Raw genomic sequence first — 20,405 nt, forward strand, 5'->3', positions numbered from 1 at the left:
ACAAAGCAACAACCTACAGACTGGGAAAAGATCTTCACCAACCCTACATCTGACAAAGGTCTAATATCCAAAATATATAAAGAACTCAAGAGATTAAACACCACCAAACTAAATAACCCAATTGAGAAATGGGGCTTGGAACTAAACAGAATTCTCAGCAGTGGAATATCAAATGGCTGAGAAACACTTAAAGAAATGCTCAACCTCCTTAATCATCAGGGAAATGCAAATCAAAACAACTCTGAGATTCCATCTTACACCCATCAGAATGGCTAAGATCAAAAATTCAAGTGACACCACATGCTGGCGAGGATGTGGGGAGAGAATGCAAACTAGTACAGCCACTTTGGAAATCTATCTGGTGCTATCTCAGAAAAATGGGAATAGGGCTTCCTCAAGACCCAGCTATTCCACTCCTTGGAATATACCCAGAAGATGCTCCAGCACACAACAAGAAAATTTGCTCAACCATGTTCATAGCACCCTTATTCATAATAGCCAGAACATGGAAACAGCCTAAGTGTCCCTCAATAGAAGAATGGATAAAGAAACTGTGGTACATATACACTATGGAATACTATTCAGCTATTAAAAACAAGGAATTCTTGAAATTTGTGGATAAATGGATTGAGCTTGAAATGATCATAATGAGTGAGTTAACCCAGAAGCAGAAAGACTCAAATGGTATATACTCACTTGTATCTGCATATTAGCCCAAGGAGCATGTCCCACGAAAGCCTTCACTTACCAGGAAACTGAGACAGAGGGGAGGACATTCTAGTGGGACTCTAGATGAGAGAAGCATGGGAGAATGGCAAAGTAGAAGGATCCAGAGGGTCCTAGAAGCCTACAAGTAGAACATTATGATAGGCAGATTTGGGTCCAGGGGTCCCGCTCAAACTAAGGCACCAGCCAAGGACAATACAGGCGGTAAACCTTAAACCCCTACCCAGATCTAGCCAATGGACAGAACATTCTCCACAGTAGAGTGGAGAGTGGGGTCTGACTTTCACATGTACCCTGGTGCCTCATATTTGACCATGTCCCCTGGAGGGGGAGACCTGGTGGCACTCAGAGGAAGGATAGCAGGTTACCAAGAAGAGACTTGATACCCTATGAACATATACAGGGGGAGGAAATTCCCCTCAGGAACAGTCATAGGGGAGGGGAATAAGGGGAAAATGGGAGGGAGGGAAGAATGAGCGGAAACAAGGGATGGGATAACCATTGAAATGTAACAAGAATAAATTAATAAAAAAAATTTTAAAAAAACCATGGATCCTAGTAGAGAACTTAATATTATTATTTTGCTAAGTAGTTATAGCAATAAGAAGATTGCATATGTAATTATCCTTATACAAATAAATTAATGTGTATCTCAAAAAATAAATTTATTCTAGCATTTTATTAATTCATTCATATTACATCTCAATTGTTATCCCATCCCTTGTATCCTCCCATTATCTTGCTGATCTGAACCTGGTCTGCTTGAGGATTTAGTTGTTATTTCTTCAGATTAGTCAGAAGCTTGGACAAATGACTTAATTTGGTTTCCTGCTATAAAATCTTAGTAATTCCACCTTGTTTTGGTACAGTGGGAGCCAATGTAAGAGCTAGATCCAAATCAATGGCCTTCTGTTAATGATATTTCACATAGCCCCTTAAAGTCCTGTGCCCTATTAATGGAAACTGTTATTGTTTGAATGTAAAATTTGCCCATAGGTTCATATAGGAATTTTAGGAAGGTGGAGCCTTGCTGGAGAAACTGAGTCTCTGGAGTGTGTGTCTTGAAGTGTTATAGCCCAACCTCACTCACTACATACTTTCTGCCTTCTTACTATGGGTGCAATGTGACTGGCCATCCTTCTGCGTTTGCTTCCATGCCTTCCTTATCTGATGGAATACGTCTCCTGGCACTTTAAGTTGAGCTCTTCCTCTTTTAAGTTGCGTCTTATCCAGTACTTTGTCAGAGCAACAGAAAAAGTAATGAACACAGAGACACTGACTATTTACTACAAATATGCTTTGTTTGTGGGGCTTTCGGTTTCATTTTTCATGTTGACCTTATATAACTTCCAGGAAGTGACAGGGGAAAAGGCTGACTTACGCAATCTTTCTCGTATGACAATGGCTGCCAATTCTTGCTTGAATAATCGCAGATGTAAAATAAATGTTCAATAAGTACTGTTTAGATAAAAGAATTAATGATTAATCCTGCAAAGTGCATTCCATAGTCCTGAAACGTAGATATTCTACTTATTGGAAAAGATGTTTAGATTAGGGCTATGGGGCCACTACATAGTCATAGTCTCTAGTTTCACTTGGAAATCTTTGTACTGCCTCCTTGATGAGCCAGTTTCCTGTTCGCCTCAGTAAGAATAATTACCTAAGACATGAAGTTTGATCAGATATGGTCCACACATGTGCTAGCAGTTCTATGTGATTATACCGCTGACCTTGTAGCTATCTTTGTGTATGTAAGCATAGTCTGATATTTTTAAAATGATAAAATTATAAAAATACACTTACGAGAATGTAGCCTTTTTGTAAAAATGATTCATGATTATATTCCACACACAGTACTTTATTAAAACTAAATTCTAACATCCTCACAGGTAGTCTTTAACTCCTGTTTCAACAGGAAAGCTGTTTTCAGTTGGGGATCTCAGATATGTTAAAAATATGTAAAAATAGGTGGGTGTAACTTATTAGCCTTTTTTTATTATTAATTTATTCTTGTTACATCTCAATGGTTATCCACTCAAAATTTACCTTCAGTGTAAATTGTTGCTTTTGACATGTCTTTTTTTCTTTGGCTTTTTGAGACAGTGTTTCTCTCTGTAGCCCCAGCTATTCCAGACCTCCCTCTGAGGAGCAGGCTGGCTTCCTACTCAGAGATCTGCCTGTCTCTGCTAACATGCCCAGCTACATGCTGTTTTTTTTTTAACAAAAAAGTAAATTTTTTTTTAACTTTTTAAAATTAATTAAACATTTTTTATTTTTTACATATACATTTATATTATTATACATATATACAATAAACTACCTGTAGCAAGAAGAACCATGACATAATCCGGAATTACATAAATGTTACATTCTTAGTGTTTTGGCTATTTGTATTTGGCAGCCTTGAAGAAAACATTTTTCCTATCTTGGTGCCTCTAAAATTCTGAATGTGAATCAGTATCTATCACATCTTGTCATTAGCAACTTAAAACATCTATCTAGACCTAAAAGCATCTTAACCCCTAAACAATTATGCTTCATTGTAAGACTAAACTACCTCATCTTCAACTTCATCAGATACCTGAGAAGGAATAAAATTGATTACCTGAGTATGCCGGGAGTGCAGGTTAGTAGCTTTCCAAATGAGAAGATGACAGAGACAGTTTGCTGCCTGAAGAGTCACCTAAAATTCTCTATGATATTAGAGCATCTTCTTCAGCCATGTGGGCCAATATATCTGACAGACATATTTATGAGGCAGTAACTATTGAGGACTTCCTTACCCTGTCTTGGCAGAGTTTGGCCCTCAACTCTATTTTTAACTAGCTAGAAGTCAACCTCAAGAAACTGAAAGTTCATCCCCCTTGAAAGACGCATTCATCCACAGTTCATCCATGCACTTCCTGCTCAGATCTGCAGACTGCAGACTAGGGAACCTGAGCAACATCAAGTCCCACTTCTCCCATCCTTGACTTTCATCTCATCTCTTCATCACTATAGGCACTTTGAAGTAATTGCCTACAAGCCCCTTCATTCCTTTGTATGGAACCTCTATTTTTCCCCTCCCCTTCCATCTCTTAGTCAGCTAAAGTGGTCAAATTGACATTTCCTCCCTTTCCTTTCATAGCCATATATTAGTTTCTTAATCAAGTCTTACACTGAAAGGCCAGAAGAGCAGACCAGAGGTCCAGGAAGAAAGTTCATTTGGCACAAGTGGCAAAGATGCTATGATTCAGAACTAAGTGAACAAGGTTACTGCCCTAATTCAAATCCCAAGCAATTGGGAATTGAAATGGTAGAGGCTAAATCCAGCTGCTTATAAGCATTCTAGCACCAACCTCAATTACTTTGGAAACTGGAGCAGGGAAGAATCCTTGGGGTGCATACCAGTCAATTCCTCACACAGAAGAAGCAAGCAGAGGCTAAGACAGGGAAGGTGTGGGTAGCTGATCATGGCAGCTGCATTCAAATACTTGAAATACTAAGTAAAAATCCTTAGGCGATGTCTATAACATAGGAGGGAAAGTAAAGGAGCGCGAGATACCTACAATGTGAAGAAGAACTTTCTATCAGAGTTATTATCCAATGGAATGATTTAGCTGCAGTGTGATTATGTTTTTATTATTAATGAAGCATGGTCCTAAGGCCAAATAATCATTTACTACGCATTCCTTCTATCACATTACTTATTTAGCTACAGGACTCCTTCCTTCAGTGAAGGAAACTATGAGATTTATTTTGTGCCCTGCAGCAGGGAGAAGGTTCTAAGTGAATATATGTTGTTGACATGGGTGAAGCCATGACAAAGACCAAGAATTCGGACCCAGGGAAGATCGGCAAAGCCTTTCCCGATATGGCCTGCCCTGCCCCAAATTGTCAAAGCCCTTCTTCCTAAGGTTCAAGTACAAATGTTTGAGGATGATTGATCAGTATGTGCAAAAACTCACAGCTTCCTCCCCCAAGATGCTTATAGCCTGAGACTGCTCACTTACAGAGACCGCCTACTGGGAAGAGCTAACCGCTTCCCCTGAGCTGTACATAATAAACAAGCTGAAGGGCCCAGTGGTGGTAGTAGGGTAGTTCTATCAGACTGCACAGTCCACTTGCTCCTAGCTTTTCTGTATGTGGGTCTGTTATTTCTTCATCCCTTTATTGTCCCAGCCAGCTTTCCAGCTGAAAGCTGAGTGGGATGTAGCTGTGCCCGTAACAATTTTCACAATAACTGACTTAATTCCTACTACATAGTATGTACTCAATCAGTTAGTTATTAATGATGATAAGTAATGGTTATCTCTCAATAAATAATTCATGAAATGGACACGATAAAATAAAAATAAAATGTGTATCATGAGGAAAGGAAGATAAGGCATCGTTTCCCAACATACTATTGTGCTGTGAATGCTGTAAAGATGATTTAAGTATGTGAAAGAACTTTGTAAATTGAGGAATACTATTACCAACATTAAATATTTTCGGGGAATTCATGCTTTTTCCCCCCTCAGACTTACCATTAGCATTATGTGTAAAACAATATTATATAAGCCTAGGCTCTTGATTCTGAGAAACAAACAACTCATGAGGACATGAAGTAATTGAAAGAAAAATCAAAGCCATACTATGTGGCCCCATGTGCCTAAGAACATTTCTGCTTCCCATATAGCCAATACATGACTCTATTTTTTAGTTGGTGAATTTGACTACTGACATTTGTTACTGCATCAGTATTAACATATAATAGAATTATTTATAATCTTACGTACTGTCATGGGTGGTTTGTATAACTCTGATTACCTCCTGTTATAATTCTATGATTAACTGCACTAGTGTAAACCACATTCTTCAAATTGAGTTGTCATCACTATACAGATGGCTCATTTTCCTACTCTTTTGATGTATAGATAATATTTATTTTCTAGGTTATTATGCCAGTAGTCGGCACTCAGCTTTATCCAGTTAATATTTTTCCCTGGAGGGAAAATAACTGGGCTCTAGTATTGGATGGGGTGCCTGTTGAAATGTGGGTCAAATAATACATTTTTTGGCAGAAGGCACATTGTGTTATTGAACATGTCAACTCCATAGGCATGTGATGGAAGATGAGTGTTAGTGGGGAGATGACTGGTTGGCACTCTGATAGTTGACTCAATCTTTCATTGAGATTTGCTTCTGTTTCTTGATGGGTCTTTCTAGAAGCTGCTTGTTGCCCTAAAGTTCTAATTTTAGTGCTTCTACACTGCCTTTCTGTAGGAATATTCAATATGTGGCATTGAACTCATTCCATCTTCTCCATTCTCTTGTTTGTTCTCCTCACTAATACCAATAATATATTCTGGAAATGTTACATTCTTAGGTAAAGGAAGAGCTGCATGGAACATTCTAGGCCTTGTTTCTCGCAGAAGAAAGGTGCTTTCCACCACTTTCTCACAGTCAGTTATATGACCTTGGAGGCATACAGCCCAGTGTAGGTTGTTTTCTGGAGATTGTCCTCTGGAGTAAGTAGGAGAAATCAGGGTTTCACTTACCCCAAGAAACTTTCTTAGCTAAGTCTTAGAGTGAATTCTAGACTTTTGTTGTCTCTTGCTGCCTATCTGTAAATAATAAAGCTGCTTCGTGTAACTTGCTGCACATGTGGGTATTCTGTTTCACCAGATAGACAAGTTGATCACCACGACCACAGTGAAATGGCTTCCTGCTTCCTGTTATCTGAGACCTTAAATATGGGAAGAAATGGTTGATGGTATGTGAGTGGGGAGGGGGCGTGCCTGTCAGATTCACAGAAAAGGAGTGCTGCAGTTCAGTGTTAGCCCATCCAAATCAACAAGTACTGCACAGCACGGGACCATTTGTGCCTTAAACTAAACCCACATTTCTGTGCAAATGGCTGACTTTCTGATTCCTTTTCTGCCAAGGCTGGCTACACTGACACATGAGAAGCTAAACTGCTGAGGCACAGACAGGATCTTTTTTCAGAGGTCGAGTTCTGCGGTGGCCTTCTGGAGCAGACTGGATTATTTCTGAGCCTTTTCTTTTCTTTTTTTTTTTTCTTTAATTTTAAAAAAATTTATTAATTTATTCAGATTACATCTCAATTGTTATCCCATCCCTTGTATCCTCCCATTCCTCCCTCTTTCACCTTACTCCCCTCCCCTAGGTCTGTGAGAGAAGGGGACCTCTTCTCCCTGTATATGGTCACAGCCTATCAAGTCTCATCCTGGTAGCCTGTTTATCCTTTCTCTGAGTGCCACCAGGCCTCCCCACCAAGGGGAAGTGGTAAAATAGGGGGCATCAGAGCCTTTTTTGGGTGTATTTCTCCGCTTACTCTCCAGAACTAGAAGTAACATTTTAAAACGACGTCCATTTAAAATGTAAGATATCTTTATTTTTTTTTCATTTGAAAAGAATTTCTATTGCCATTCCTGATTCTGTGCTTCAGTGAACAGATTTATTTCCAAGCACTGAGAGGAGCAGGAGCTCCTTCAGACTGTATCACCTTACAAGCCAGTGAGCAAAGACAGAATGAAAAACCACAGGCTTATAGGATGCTTCCTGTATGGGCCAAATTGCTTGCCATTTTTGCTTCACCATACTGTCTAAAAGAACATTTGGTTTCCAGATGTTCTGGATGACAGGACCCTTGTTCTTTCTCATGGTCCACATGACTTGTGTCATTCAAGATGATATAAGAATGTATTTCTATAGTCAGAGTTTGCAGGTAAACATGTAAAGGTTAAGACAAGAAGACAGGTGACTGTTGTAGGATTGGAAGGATTCAGTATCATCCACTAATTAACCTTGTGTGTCTTTGAGACACTGCATTGTTGTCATTTGGACAACAATTGAAAAAAACCCAGATTCTTTGGCTTTATTCTCAATTCCGAACACAACTGAGACAACCTGACATGTAATCTTGGTGTCTGCATATTTAATAAACTCTCTAAATTATTCTCATATGCAGACAAGATCAGAAATTCCTGTTTGTTCTATAAAGTCTCCATAATTGTCAACTGGGCATATCTACACGCATATGCATCTCAGACTTCCTTACATCAGCTCCAGGTCCAAAGGAAGAAAATAAAAAACAGTAGTTTCGGGCTAATGATTGATATGAAAGTCAAAATAAAGAACAATGAGGTAAAACAGTGATCTGAATGAAATATATCCTTTGCCTGATAAATTTAAATGTAGCTTATTAAATATTCAATAAGTCTTCACAGAAGTAGGTGAGAGTTTTCTGTTTTACTCTTTGTTCAATAAAACTGGCCCCTGTGGTAGATGGTGTAATGCCTATATGACTTTCTGAATTTTTGTCGGTTTTTTTCACTTGTGTGTGTGTGATGTACATGTTACAATATGTACACATGTGTGCATATGATTGTGCATGTGGATGCCAGAGATGAGATTGAGCTGCGTGTTTTCTTTTGCCACTCATGATTTTACTTTTTGAGACCCGGCAAGCGTGGGATCAGTGAACATGGAACTCTGCTTCAGTTAGCCTGTCTGGCCTCTCTCTTACCTCCCAGTGCTGAGGTTATAGACGAGCCACTGAGGCCAGCTTTTTTGTTGATAAAGACTCCAGTTCTCACGCCGGTACAGCAAGCACTTCGCCTGTGAGGCCACTTCCTCAGCCCGACAATGTTTCTTTTTTGTTTGTTTGTTTCTTTGCATGCCACCTCGGACACAATCCTTTACCCATTACAGATGCCAAAGCACATACGCATGTAGCTGTGCGTTCATCATACGATGCGCTGCAGTTCTCTGATTGTGGATGTGCACAACAAGGAAGTCCAGAAAGCCTGCCTTTGAGGAGACTAATAATTAAAAACAAAAGCAGCCAGCTATCACTGGTGTTATCGAAACAAAGTTGTATTATGATAAACTAAATGAATGGGCAGATGAGGCAAAGGCTTCAAAGGAATATATTTGTTATCATAGCACAAGAGTTTTGTAGCACTTAACGTCAGGCTCTGTTCTGTGTTCTATATGAGAACCAGAGCAATTATCTCACTTATTAGGAGGTAGAGCTAATATCTGAAGCCCTCTTTTTAACCACTTTGCTATATTTCTTTCTCTTTGATGTCTGAATCCCCAACATGAGAGTCATTGTTTGTATTCATTATAACAACCAACAATGGTAGTATTTATGAAAACCTTAATGTGCACCAGGTAGTGTGCTACATCCTTAACATGGACTGCTTATCTCATTTAATCCCTATTTCACTACCTCTGTTTTAGATATAGAAAGCCAAGAATCAGACATCTAAGAAGTGTCAAACCTTTGCTGTGAACAGGTTCTTTCTGAGGACTCCATACTATCACCTACTGCATCACTTTGCCTTCCCAAAACTACTTACACAAAAAGAGGAATAGCAAGGGGTCAGTAATTAGGAGCCTAATATTGAAGTCAGATATTGAGCATTAATTCACATTATCACCAATAAAGAGTGGAATCTGTGGCTTGGTGTACTTATCTATTAAGGACGGGTGCTAACAGTACCTACCTCACAGGGCTGTTGTGAAGAGAGAGCAGCTTATTTGAAGAAAGCACTAGGATGCCTGCAACATGGTAACATTCTGTAAGTATGATTCTGTACTATGATTACTTTTTTCATATGGCGAAAAGGAACTGTCACCTATGTTATAAACGTCTTATATCAGCTGGCTTGGCACCTAGCAAAACTCTGATGAGATATATTATAGGAACTGTGTATATGGAGAGTTGTGAAGAAGAGCATTTCAGACATATGCATGAAGATCATAAGTAGTATATGTATACAGTGTATAGAGATGGTGAGCGCAGCATACTTAGGGTATCAGGAATAGAGTTGAAAAGGAAACTATGCAAAGAAGAAGCAAGGCATGTAATTAAAAACCATGCCAGAAAGAATCTTCTATGTTGCACACAAGGGTTTCAATTTGATTCTCTGGAGAATCACAATAGAAGGCTTCAAGGAGGACAATGACGTAGCTTGCATTATAGTATCGAAAACAAAATCACTCTGGAAGAAGCTTGAAGGATAGGATAAAAGAGGTATGATTTGAAGTAGCTTGATGCCTAAGACCATTGGAAAATATAAATATTTATATTATGATTCATAACAGTAGTGAAATTACAGGTATGAAGTATCAATGAAATATTTTTATGGTTGGGGGTCACCACAAAATGTGGAATGGTATTAAATGACTGCAGCATTAGGAAGGTTAGAAACCACTGTGCTGCAGCAAAGATTCACATGAATTTCTTCAAAAGTTTTGTGGACTATAAAGTCTGGTCACAATTATTCACCTGTCACTATAGTGTGAAAGTGCTAGAGACAAACTGTTAAATGAAATGGGTGTGGCTGTATTTGAATAAAGCATTGTATATAAACTCCAAATTTTGTTTTGATTTTTATATAATTTTGTGGTCATCAAAAACTTTCTTCTTATAACTAAAAAGTTATTATTATCATATGTGTGTATGATATGTGTAACGTGTATATTTGAGAGAGAGGTGGGGGAGACTGGGTACATACATGTTACTGCATGAATGTGGAGGTCAGAGACAACTTTTGGAAATCGGTTCTCTCCTTTGACTTGGGATTCCTAGGGTCAAAGTTAGATTGTCAAACATAGTAAGGACTTATACCTACCAAACCATCTCGGCATCTTTCGATTGGTTTGAAATCCCATTTATGTTTTAATTTAATGTTTTAGTATGTTTTAATTGTCAAACATACTAAAAGGATGCCATGAATTCCTGAATGTTCATAACCCTTATGTAATAATTATCAAAGAAATCTTATTACATTTCATATAAATATCCCTGAAAAATACATGCTCTTTCCAGCAGACATGAATGTGGGAAAAGGATTTCTAAGGAGCAAGAGGCATAACAAAGTGGAGAGAAAAGTAAAAGATGATAGAGGGTTACAGTAATCAAAATGTGCTATATACGTGTGATTTTTAAAAACAGCTTTAAATTGCATAAGATTTTCTGAACTTATAGAACATATTAAAGTAGGTGGCTGTGCAGATCTGGCCCATGGACTGTATTTGTCAACACAGTCTGAGAGAAACAGCATGCTAAACATGGTAGGTGGTATGCAGCTCAGAATCTGTCTGCCCCCAGTTAGCACTTGTCATTCTGTATAATATATAGGAAAAATACAGAACTGTGGGAAAGCAAAGCTAGACTGAAGATGTCATTTTGAACTGATAAGGATAGGATACCAGGAAAAAAGCTTATTTACAAATAGCTCTACTGTATATAGAATTTCAAAAGGAAAGTGTTGCAGTGGTAAAGGGATTAGAAGGCAAGGACTAAAAGGTGTCAGGTTTCTTTATAAGATCATGAAAATTCCCTAGTGTTGATTCTGGTGATAATTGAATAACTGAATATAACACAACTCAAAACCATTGAATTGTACAGTTTAAATGGATGACTTATATGGAATATGAACTATAGCAATAAGACTCAGCAAAGACCAGAAGAAGAGGTAGAGAGAATAAAGAACTCACAAAAGAAACCCATCTGAAACTAATTAAGCCCAAAGGAAACTGACACCAAATAGTGATACAAACTGGGCTGACTCTATAGTTAAACCTCTTTGTCTTTCTTCTGAAAAATTGCATGACTTTTCCTTAGGATTCAAGTGAGCAAGTACCTAAGCATTATGGGCACAATTAAAAAAATAAACTGATGTTTGATTCATCATATAGCCACTCTCTACAGATAAATTTACAAAATATCATCAAGAGATATGAAGACAGAATTGGCTCACTGCAACTTTGTAGCCAAAGAGAAAATTTAAAGATAAGAAGAAACACCAAAAAAGGACAAAAGGCAGAAAAAAATACTCAACAGTTATGAAAATGTCCACCATCCACGACCTGTTGAATTCATATTGATAGAAACATACATTAGGAAAGAATAAGTTAGGTCCATATCAACTGATTAAAGAAAAATCTATATTCTATTTATTGAAAAAGAGAACCAAGTACAAACTAGTGTGTATGGTTTCCCCTCTGTGCCCATGTGTGTATAAAAGTCCATACATGAAGAGAAGAGTGAAAGAGGCAGACTGTGATTATGAATATAAAAGCAACAACTTGTATGCATTTATTTCATCCTGAAAGCTCTGAAAGTAGCTTTTTTTTTCATTAAAAATCTGGCACTAACTCATTTGAAGGAAATCTAGGTGTGTGACTATTTGTAATCTTCAATCACTCCACAAAGTGTGAGCAAACACTTCGCTACAGAAGTGTTAATGTTAATGTTCTTGATAAATATTGAACATGTATAATTTGTGTCATTGTTGTTCTGAACCTCACTAGGAGAGTGATATAGTAAATGCAATAGGCAGTGTTTCATGTTAACTGCCTTTCATGTTGAGTAGTAACAAGCTTCTATAACATGTGTGTGCACATGTGAGTGTGTGTGTGTTTTAGCAAGTTTCTAGTGTAGTATATTGACTTTTTGAGAAGTCTTTAGTGTTAGTTATCCCTCTCCCTCTTGCTTCACTTACCATACCTCATCTTATTTCATTGTTCTATGTTCATTGATTTTCTGTTAGGTTCTTGTATATATATTTTCATACAGTATATTTTGTTTACGGTTCCTCCTCAACTCTTCCCACTTTCTCCACACTTCCCTACCTAACCAACTTCTTTATGTCCTCTCTCCTTCTCTCTCTCTCTCTCTCTCTCTCTCTCTCTCTCTCTCTCTCTCTCTCTGTCTCTCTCTCTCTCTGTCTCTCTCTCTCTCTCTCTCTGTCTCTCTCTGTCTCTGTCTCTCTCTCTCTGTCTCTCTTTATCTCTCTCTGTCTCTCTGTCTCTCTCTCTGTCTCTCTCTCTCTCTCTCTCTCTCTCTCTCTCTCTCACACACACACACACACACACACACACACACACACACACACACACAGGGTCGGGGAGACACAGACAGATAGAGACAAAGACAGACACAGAGAGCACGAGAGAAAAAATACAGAATTAAAAATAAAAACAAACAAACGAAATAAAACAAGGCAAAAATACTAAAACAAATTAACAATCCCACAAAAAACATGAAGTCCATTTTGTGTTGGCCAGCTACTCCAAGGCATGGAGTCTGTCCTAGACTGTGGCTGATATACCCAGTGACACTCTATTAGAGAAAACTATATCAGGTGTAAATAGCTTCTCAGTTAGGGGTGAGACCCTGAGTCCACTTCTCATTTTCAATGCTAGGACCCCATCTGGCTTTAACTTGTGCAAGTGTTGTGTGTGCTGCCACAGTGTTGATTTATGTGTGTGCATATGTGCCTGCTTCTTTGTATATATGCCACATGCATGAAGATGCCTGTGGAGGCCAAAAGTGAGCATCAGATTTCCTGGAACTTGAGATATAAGTGGTTATGAACCACTCAACATGGATTCAAAGAACCCAACTTGGTTCTTCTGCAAGAACAGCAAGTGCTCTTAATTCTGAGATATCTCTCTAGCTCAAGTCCAAACATTTTTAAATTATTTAATTTGTGTGTATACTTGCTATTTATTTTTTGCATCTTTTAAATTATATGTTTGTAGTCATGTCTGTGTTTGAGTATGTTGCACATGAGTTCAGGAGCATATACAGGCCAAACGTGTTGGATTCCCCTGGAGCTGGAATTGTGAGCTCCCCTGGAGGTGGTTGTGAGCTGCTGGATATGGATGTGGGAACTGAACTTGGGTTTTTATAAGTACATGCTCTTAACTGCTGAGTCATCTACCCAACCCATAATGTGTTACTTTTTTTTTTTATAAAACAAACTCAACATAGTTAGAAGAAAAAAATCATGACCTATCTTTGTTTCCTTCTTTTTAATATCTCCAAATTCAAGATCAATACAAAATTAACATTTTAAAAGGAAGTGCATCTAAGATAATAAAAAGCAGCTATGATGGGAAAGCAGTCTATGATAAGGCTTGGGAAGTGCACATCTCAAAAGTCATTAATACTCAGAAGCATGAACCATGCCTGCAGGCTGAGAAACGTCCTACTAGCCATCAGAGGGGTTGAGATAGGCTTCACAGGTAAGATTTGGTTGATAACTATGTTGGAGTTCACATAAAGGCAAGAAAATGAAGAATGTGACCTCTCCTAAAGTTCAAAACACAGAGAGTAAAATACAATTTCTTATTTATGCATTGATACCACAAGTCCTCTCATGGACTACAGCTACCACCATGCTTGAAGCTATGCCGTCTTTATACCACCATCAACATCCTAGATAGATAGATAGATAGATATGTAGATATATTGATATATGGTGGGAAGTGGTAGGGAGCTGAAGTTCCCAGTCAGCCATGTGATCAGGAAGGGAAAATGTTCCTATTCTACAATATGTTATGTTGCTAAGCTGTGATATTTGATAGGCCAGATGCTTTAAACCAAATTCAACTTATAATACTTTTGATTTGCAATTGATATTTATCAAGATGGAATTTCATGACAAGTTAATATACCAGTTTGTATTTCTTTTCATCTGATCCATTTACAAGGTTTTCATTAAACAGCCATATTTTTTCTCCACTTGCCCTCAACTCTAGTAACAGTTAACAAGGACATATCACTGCATGTTCAATATATGTGCAGAATCATTTGGGAAAGGAAAAAAATCCCTTGGAAATAAACTGGTTTACTCACTACGTATGCTAGAAATGAATATGAGGTCAAATGAGGTGAAGCAAGTCAGCATGTTGCTAAGTTACATAGCTGGCTGTTAAAGAGTTCCAAATACAACCCAGTCTTCTACCTTGTGGGCCATTTTTAGTTTACTCTTCCTCTGCCTGGGTTTACTAATGGTACATTCCTTTTCTAGACCAGCCCATGATCTGGTAAGATTCCTGCCTGTTACTAACATCCAGGAAACAGTAACAAAATGTAAAAAACAAACAAACAAACAAACCAAACCTGGGTGATCACTAGGGAAACATCACACTAACTCATGTATATCAAAGCCAGGGTACCAATGAGTTAACATGGCAACATCTTGGTATGCATTCCAGGCTCAAGAGAAAAGATAGAATTCTTACATCTTGCCTGGACTTTCATTCCTGTCAAATTGTGATTTATTACTCCAAGAGAGTGAGCTTCCAATTGTAAATTGAAGTGGTAGGTGATTCAATATAACTGACAGATATTATTCCTTCTTCCTATTTATAATGCCTTCAGTTTTGAAAGAGGAAGGAAGGAAGCAAGTGTGGAAAGAATGAAAAGGAAAGGAAAAAGAGAGAGAAAGTTAAGGATGGGGATGGAGGAAAGGATTAGAAAAGGGTTGTCTTTCTTTGTATTGGTATATTTCTTGCAGTGTAAATGCTGATATTAAAACTTCCTGGTACAGGTGGTGGCACATGCCTTTAATCCTAGTACTCGGGAGGCAGAGGCAGGAGGATCTCTGCAAGCTCAAGGCCAGCCTGGTCTACAAAGCGTGCCCAGGACAGCCAAAGCTAACACAGAGAAACCCTGTCTCGAAAAAAACAATTTAAAAAACTCCTAGCCCAGGAAATAGTTTTTTCTCTTTTTCTGCTTCAGAAGCTATACTCTAGCTGAAGGTGACAGCGCATGCCTGTAATCTCTGCACTAAGGAGGCACAGGTAGGAAGGTGACATGGTCAAGATCAGTTTGGGAACATAAGGAGATTCTTTATCGGACAAATAAACACAGCTTTCCTAACTCCTCTATCCTGACTTTTGGGGTCACAGGATTCTACCAATTATTTGATAGCTCTGAAAGATTCACAAGGATTTATAGCAAATATATGTATTATCTTTGAAATGCTCTTCCGTGCTAGGGTATAGCCCAGGTATCAGCAACATAGTAGGAGTTGAAAATGAGATTGTGAATAAGGTATGGTAAGGTTCTGGGGTATATTCCAATACTTGTAGCATCTGAAAGTAGGAGTAAGGATCAGGATCACTCCATCTCTCACAAAGTCTACTGTCCTGATACCACCCAAGCAATTTTGACACATCTCTGTGGCGTGCACAAAAGGAGACATCAAATGATAGCCAGGATGGAAAGGAAGAATGTGGCCTTGGAAACTGCAGTATACCATGTGATCATGTAGCTTTTTTGAGAGGGTCATGCAAAAAAAAAAGTTACCATTTCTGCAACCCAATCACTCATTGGTACTATTCCAGGGTAAATATCACTTATTTAGTCTGCAACATGGGATGGATGATGTGAGTTCTTACCTGTGTACATAATGTGGCTTCTGGAGCAGCTACAACAGTTTATTCACTTTATTACACATGTACCAAGCTCAGTTTTATCTTTCATTTCTGTGTTTTCTTCTATTTTGTTATCTCACTTCTCACCTCCACTACTACCCTTATTTTAGCATGTGATTCAAAACCAGATCAGTGTTCTACTTCCTCCATATTTCATTATTGTCCCAACTCATTCTTAGACAACCTTGACAGAAAGCTCACTTAAGGACATCATGAAATTCACAGGCAAATGCTTGGATCTGGAAAAGATCATCTTCACTGAGGTAACCCAGACCTAGAAAGACACACATAGTATATACTCACTTATAAGTGGATATTAACCACATAATACAGGATAACCACACTACAATCCACAGACCTAAAGCAACTAAATAATAAGAAGGACCCTAGGGAGGATGCTTACTTCTCATTCAGAAGGTCAGATAGAACAGACACTGGAAGCAGTTGAAGAGAAGGAACAGGATGGGAGCCTACCATAGAGGTCCTCTGAAAGACTCCACCCAGTAGGGATTCGAAGCAGAAGCTGAGTCTCACTGCCAAACTTTGATCAGGGCACAAGGAGTCCTGTGGAAGAGTGGGGGCATAGAAGGGCCCAGAGTGGACAGGAGTTCCACAAGAAGACCAACAGAGCCAACAAATCTGGGCACAGAGGGGTCTGCAAAGACTGATGTACCAAGGACCATGCATGGAGAAGACCTAGGGCCCTGGCTCAGATGTAGTCAATAGGCAGCTCAGTCTCCACGTGGGTCCCCAAGTAAGGGGACAAGGTGCTGTCTCTGCCATGGATTCTGTTGCCTGCTCTTTGATCATTTCCTCATGTCATGGCAGACTTGCCAGGCCACAGGGGAAGAGGATGCAGGAAGTCCTGATGAGACTTGACAGGCTGGGGTCAGTTGACTGGGGAGGAGGGATCTCCCACTCTGATGACTAGGGAGGTGGGTTGGGGGGGTAGAAGGAAGGAGGGGCAGAAGGATGGGGATAGGTAGGGTGGGACCTGAAGGAGACAAGGGAAAGGGCTACAATCAGGATTAAGTAATAATAAAGGAATAAAAATTAAAAGAGTTCACTTAAATTTAATATTACATAGTGCTGTAATCTATCTGTGCTTTGAGAGGAAAATGACAGCATCTGCTTAGTCATAGTTTGATAAAAATTACATAAAATAGCACAACTTATTTAGTGCAGTGCCAGAAGTACCCTAATAAGCCACATTTATTGTTCTTGTTCTTGTGAGGCACCAGGTAACAAGTTAGGACCATCACACATCACTGTGTTTAGTACATAGTAATGGCATCAAAGGCAACAGCATGTCTGCTTATGCTTTGAATATAGGAAAGGTTCTTTTGCAATCCAGAGTATGCAATGAGTACTGAACAATATTCACTGACTTCTATCCACAAGCCATGTGATTTTTATGTTTTTATTTATTTCAAAACGATGAATTCTTATACCACTAAGAGTTCACAACCATTGCTATCATTTCTTCCCTAAGGTTGAGAAAACACAATTAGAAAAGCAGAAGTGAGCCGGGCGTGGTGGCACACGCCTTTAATCCCAGCACTCGGAGGCAGAGGCGGGCGGATTGCTGTGAGTTCGAGGCCAGCCTGGTCTACAAAGTGAGTCCAGGACAGCCAAGGCTAACACAGAGAGACCCTGTCTCAAAAAACAAACAAAGGCTAACACAGAGAGACCCTGTCTCAAAAAACAAACAAAGGCTAACACAGAGAGACCCTGTCTCAAAAAACAAACAAACAACAAAAAAAGAAAAGCAGAAGTGGCAACATGCTGTGTACTACCTGGCAAATCACTGCACAGTCAGACAGTGCTCTAGAGCCCAAGCTCTTTACTCCTATGCTATACCCCTTTGTGAATTAGAAGACAACTTTTTGGAGCAAGGAGGCCATTGAAAATAGTGGAAGTGATTTAAGTGGGAGGAACCTGGACTTAGAAGAGCAATGAAGGGGCTGGGAAAGTGGCCCAGTTGTCACACAAGCATGAGGACCTGAGTCGGAATTCTCCAACACCCAAGTTATAAATCCCAGATGCAGAGGCACTATGGCGGAAGGAGCAGAGACAGGCAGCTTCCAGGGCTTGCTAGCTGGTCAATTCAGCCAATCAGTGAGTTCCATGTCTAGGGTCCAGTCAAATGAGAAACAGTCTCAAAAAAGCAAAATGGAGAGCAATTAAAGGAGACACAAGACATTGTCTCTGGCTTTCACATACATGTATGCACTTGCATACACATGGATACATACATTAATCCAAGTATAAAATAGACATATATACACACAAAGAAGAAAATTAGGTTTTGGAGTGTCTCATGTTTGTGTTGAATATGCCTTGCTTGTGATACAGGTAGACTTATGCTTCCCTTGCTGGCGGCCCCTTAGCACTTCCAGCTGCACTCAGGAAGCTCAGTCTGGGAATTGGTAGCTGTCACAATGACTCATTTTGAGGAAAGAGGCCTAGAGATAAGGGAAAGGAGTAGCCCAAGGCTGATGTGCCAGAAGAGTTCCAGCAGGCCATGGAGTAGCCTGGAAGGTGAAAGAAATTAACCAGCTGTTCCTTGGCCGCAAAAGGTATAGGCATTTTCAGAAAGACAACTTCATAAATCAAGCTTTAGGACCTGATCTCTAAGTTCTTTTTTTTTTTTTTTTTTTTTTTTTTTTTTTTGCCTTCTTTTTGACCACCATCCTGTTGTTTATCTGGAAAGAATTTCAAGTGTTACACAAAGCTGAGAGGGAACATAAATAGTTGGTTTCAATGAAATGGTGTTCAGCGAGGGAACGCCAAGCATCCCAGAGCCAGGCCTTGGTGGAGGCTTTCTGTGAGAGGAAAATGTCAAAGGACCATGGACCTGGAGATGCAGGAGCTCGGGGCTACGAAGCTGACCCTAACCCAAAGTTTATGGTTCTGTGAAAAGTGATCACTCATACTATTGTCTGATCTCTGGTGACTGCACACATACTTGAGAGATGAGACACCACTGAATAAATGAAGCAGTGAGAGTAGCATTTATGAGCAGGAAACCAGCATGCTTTCCAGTCCTCAAGGAAACTAGGCAGGACTCTATTCCTAAAATGCCAGAATTGGCCACACCTGTTGTTTTGGCATTGCCCTTTAATATTGAATCTTGAGGAATTCTTTTTTTCTTCACCATTAAGAATGCCCATCTAATAACTCAAAGAAACTTAGAAGGGCATCTGAAACTCATTGGATCTACCCAGATAATCTTATAAACACCCTTTGAAGCAAGTAGTATTTTTCAAGCTGACCTGAGGATTATGGGCAGGCCCTATGAGCTCTTGGAAAGTGTATTCCTATTGTGTAATTCTAACAAAAGCATCCATTTTTTACATAATTAATTATTTCATTTCCTTCCTTTCTCCCCACAGCCATAGGAGTCAGCCTTTTCCATTTATTTATTTATTTATTCATTCATTCATTCCTTCACTTTATATCTTAGTCATAGCCCCATCCCGCCACACCTTGCACTCCTACCCTCCCTCCCTTCCTCTCCCCATCCCTTTTCCCTATTCCTTTTTTTTTTTTTTTAATATATCTGGGCCCAGGGATCCTGCTCAAACTATGGCACCAGCCAAGGACAATACGTGCAGTAAACTTCCCTATTCCTCTTAAAAGAGGAGTACCACTTCCCATCTACCCCAGGTAATCCAGTCATATTAGGGCTGAGCATGTTCTCCTGCCCTGTGGCCTGACAAGGCAGTCCTGCCAGGGTGAAGTAATTGAAAAGCTGTCAAGGTAGTACATGTCAGAGAGCGTCCCCACTGCCTTTCCTAGGGGACCCACATGAAGACAGAGCTGCCCATCAGCTACATCATTATAGGGGGCCTAGTTCCAGTTCATGCAAGGTCCTTCCTTTATTGGTGTTTTCAATCTTAGCATGCCTCTCTGGGTGCAGGTTAATTGGCTCTGTGATTTTCTTGTGAAGCTCCTGTCACCTACAGGTCTTTTTCTTCTCCTCCCGACTTTTCCACAAGGGTCCCTTTGCCTTGCTCAGTGTTTGGCTGTGAGTCTCAGCATGTTTCTCAGTGCTGCTGGGTGGAGCCTCTCAGAGGACAACTCTGCTTGACTCTTGTCTGCAAGCATAGCAGAGTATCATTAATAGTGTCAAGAGCTTGTCCTTTCCCGTGGGATGGGCCTTGGGTTGGGCCAGGCATTGGTTTAGACATTCCTTCAATATCTGCTCTATCTTTATCTATGCACATCTTGTAGGCAGGGTACATTTTCAATCAATGTTTTTGTGGGTGGGTTGATGTTCCCCTCCCTCTATTAGACTTGTCTAGTTAGAGGGTGTCCTCTTCAGTCTTTATGACCTTGCTACTAGGAGTCGCTACTAGAGTCTCTCTAGTGTACCCTAACTTAGAGGTCTCTAGCATTTCACAGAGATTCCTCTACTGACAGTTTCTCTTTTCTCTCCAGGCCTT

Source organism: Acomys minous, assembly GCF_964271855.1.
Source record: "Acomys minous genome assembly, chromosome: 7".
NCBI classification, from domain to species: domain Eukaryota; kingdom Metazoa; phylum Chordata; class Mammalia; order Rodentia; family Muridae; genus Acomys; species Acomys minous.